Here is a 4,329-nt window from a genome sequence, read left to right as displayed (position 1 = left end):
TACCCTCACTCTGAGAGAATATTTAGACTGTGTTGCTTTTTCCTATACAGTTGAAGAAGTCAGCCGTGAGGAAGAACAACAATACCGCTAAGCAGCAATTCTCTGGTAACTTGGCTCGCTTTCTATGTGCCAGGACCTCATAATAGATTCAGTACCAAAACTATGTTCGTCTACTTTAAGAAATGAGAGTTACTCTCAGTTGTACTTACACTTCTTCATGACAACTTTGTTAAACCATCATGTTAGAGCAAAAAAAGAACATGATTTCAAATCTCTAAAAAAAAAAAAAAACATTTTTGGGCCATATTTCATCCTAAAGCAAATTAAAAAAGCAATGATTTTACTGTAATAATTACAAAACTATTTGACGAAGTTTGTTTATAAAAAAACATCTTCAGAACCACATCATTCTTAAATGCCTGTTTATAATTATTTATAATTACTGTTTATAATTGCAAATGCACCATTTTTTGCAAGTTCCTCACGAGTCTTTGTTTCTTCATGACTTGTGAGAACGCTTTTTACCAATAATGATACTGTTAATACCACTAATGTTTTTCCTAATAAGTGTATATGGTGTCATATGTCAAATACAGTATTTCATAATCCTACTGAATGCATATGCAGTTATTTTTTAAAAGTAATGTACATTACAATATTAGCAGTACTCCTTGAAAAGTAAATAAATGCATTACGATTCGTTACTACTTCACCGTTACCTGTTATAGAAAGTAATGCACTCACGTTACATTACTTTTTCACTCATCTGAGCTTGGCTTGCTTATTTGTTTTTAACATATATGTATATATATACATATATATATATATATATATATATATAGATATATATATATATATATATATATATATAAATATATATGTATATATATATATATACATATATTTGGCAGATTATTTCAGGTTCTCAGTGTAGCGAGGTTGCTTGTTCTGGAAGCTCGGAACCTCGCTAAGCCCCCTCCTGCTGGGCTTGAAGGACTTCTCCTTCACCTTCTTCCTTCCTGGAGTTTGGCACCAGTGTAACAAGGTTCTTGTTTGAGGAAGGAAGAAGGGCGGGGTAAACTTGACTGCTGATGGTGGCTTTTTATTATCATAAACTCACTCCTTAAAACAAATGCGTTGTGTAGACAGCACAGAAGCATAAACACAGTCGTGTAACAACTTTCTCTCTCCAGCAAAGGATTCCAGCTCATCAGGTTTTCCACCAGTCAGCAACATTGTCCGTCTCTCTCTCTCCCACTCCTTTTTCTCCTGGCGTTGCATAGTCCTCTCTACGCCAATTTACTGAAACACGGCCCACATATGTGTTGGTTTTATTTCTTTGTTTAAAACCCACTCTCACTCCACTGTTCGTCGCCGGACTCTCTCCTCTCCCCGCTGCAGACTTCGCTGAACAACGCCCCCCTTGCCACACTCAGGTAAAGGTTCTTTTCAGACCAGAAGTGAAAATCAATAAGCCTCAAGCTGAAGGAAATATAAATTCATGTGTCTGTACTGTGGAAGACACAGGCTCAAACCAACATTTCAGCTGTGCTGCCATTCTGGTTGGCATGAAGAATAGGACACAGGAGAAGAAAGTTCAACCCACTTCAGCTTAATTAAAAAGAAAAATAAAACTAAATGCCATGTTGAATCTGGCGTTCATTTTTTCTTATTACTATGGTTGAACTTCTGAATAATCGAAGGTCAACAGAAAAGACATTGGTTAATAAAATTGGATTAAATAAGGTATTTGTTTAACATTAATTTTGCAATTAGTGTTTGCATTTCATAGGGGCATGACATATTATGTTAAAGGTTGTTTTCTAAAAAATCCTCAAACCACATTATAATTATACATACATTTATAATCAGGCTGACATTTACTGCACTACAACATCATAAATTAATTACTCACGTTTCTCACAGGCAAGTCTTGTTTGTTCATGACTTGTGAAATCATCTTCATTCACCCTGACTGGAAACACCTTAAATGTTTTTTCTAATAGTGCAGATTGTTGTCATGTCAATAGTTAAGAGATTACAAGTCCCACCACCTTTATTATAGCGTTGTTAACAATAACAGATTGTGTCAAAGCACTTTACAGTATTAAATAGGAAAATGAGTGTGGAGTGTGAGTATAATGAGTGTTGTCATATTTCAGTAGGAAAATGGGAAAAGTAAAAGAGTGTGTCGCTCAACATGAAAAATAAGACCAGTCCTGACAGCATCACTTTATATCTGTATACCACAGATATATCTGCACCTTATATCTTATTGTTCACCTTATACCTATAATCTGTCCATTATCTTATATCTGTCGGGATTTATCAAATATTACTCACTGGTGGGAGTGGAGTGGGATCTCAACCCCCAACCACTTCAGATTTCTACCCAGTTTAGTCGGGTTTCAGAACCTACTAAACCCCTCGAGCTCAGTAAAAATTGCACATTAATGTCACCCCCAAAGGGAAGACTATGGAAGAAAAAAAAAGTCTTCAACTGCCCAGCCCAGGGCCTGTTTTGAGTCCGCCCCCTGCCCTTGAGCCATCATAGAGTCCAACAAAGTTCCTTACCGCCAGGGAGGCTGCTCTGAACTCCCTGTTTGTCTCTTAGGTTTGAGAAATCGCCCTTTGATCAACCAGCAACCCGACTTCAATTTGATAATGGCATAAAAAATATATTTTTAATACATTTAAGTAGGGGTTTTGATTTTTATACAGATAAATGAAAAGGACCACAAGATTTGATAACCATAACTTTACATGTGCTTAAAAAGGTGTATTTCCCGTTTTATAGTAAAGGGGACGTTTAATTTTTGAGGAATTTTTTTCATTTGTAACTGAAAATGGGGGATGATCACTGTGGAAAATCACCCCCCACCTCTTACTATTGCGGGGGAAAGCATCAGGTTTTTTTATTTTATTTAAACTTCTTAACAGGTCCTTTTTAACATGACAGAGGGAAAAAAAGCTGTGCATTTTTTGCATTACATTGTCTGTCCTGATTCCCCTTTGCCCCATGAACGGGATGTCTGGTAAAATTAGGTTTTACCATTCTGAATCACCGCTGAAAACACACACAACGCTCAAAAGGGGCAATTGGGTAATTGTTTTGGTTCATGATTGTAACATTTTGCCTGTATTGATTTAAATGGAAAGGGCGAGGCGATGAATGCTGTATAAAAGCAATAAACTGTGAATCTGAATCAAACATAAAACCCCCAAGACAGCTGCATATCAGGACGAAGTTTTATGTTTTTTATATTATAATTTTACTGGTTTATATGAAAAGGGAAATTTTTTTTAAACCTTTAACAAAAAAAAAAAAAAAAAAAATCGCTTTTTAAAATTTTTGCATTTAGGTTTATAAGAATTTTGCAAAATTTTTACTGCTGCAGCAATTTTTAAAGTCATATTATTTTACTAGTTTTTAATTTTTTTTTTTTTGTGATCAATTTTTTATTGCTTTACATATAAAAACTGTTAATTTTAAAAATTTTTTTAAATAAAATTATTAGTTAACTGCAATTTAAAAACACATAAATTTTGTAGTGGTAAAAAAGTATATTATTTTCAAAAAAATGAGAAAAATATCACATTTGTAATTTTTAACAGAGTTCAAGGGTTTAACATACCCAAAGGGAAAACCCGACCCCCACAAGACTGACGGTCTGGCCAGCACTCTGGTTCTGGGGGGAGGACAGGCCTTTCCCGGATATAATTTTTGGACACCATTTGATCCAATGAAGGAAAAAATGATCTTCAATTTTTTGGGTGATTTGGGGGCATCTGTGTAGTTTTTTAACTATACTTTTGGGACCATACTTGAGGATTTTTTTAACCCACTATGGGAAATTTGACTGGGGTCACTAGTTAAAAAGGGTTATAAATCAGCCAAAAGATGTTTTGATTTAAATATAGTGCCTGACTGTTTCGTGATGGGTAATCTAGGGGGAGAGGTTGGGAGCTGATGCATTAACCAATGTGTGTGTGTTGGGGTTTTTTTGAATATCAGGACACAACTTTGTATAAAGAAGGGTATGACACAGGGATTCAAGGAGAGGGGACTTATGAGGACATAACCCATGTCCCCATTTTTCAAACACTTATAAACCCTAAGAATGAGTTTTTTGGGAAAAGTAAAAACCAAAGTTTCCCGTAAGGGGTTTGGTTAGGTGTAGGGGGGGTGAGGGGGAAAAACAATAGAGTTTGAAAATATAAAAACCCTTATTAGGAATGTCGCCACAAATTTCCAAAAAAAAAAACGGGGGTGTGTGTGGTGTGTGTGTGTGTGTGTGTGTGTGTGTGTGTGTGTGGCCCGCGCACGTG

Source organism: Cyprinus carpio, chromosome B6 (assembly GCF_018340385.1).
Source record: "Cyprinus carpio isolate SPL01 chromosome B6, ASM1834038v1, whole genome shotgun sequence".
In the NCBI taxonomy this organism is placed as follows: Eukaryota; Metazoa; Chordata; class Actinopteri; order Cypriniformes; family Cyprinidae; genus Cyprinus; species Cyprinus carpio.
The sequence above is the reverse complement of the archived record's forward strand: the minus strand, read 5'-3'. Positions refer to the sequence as shown.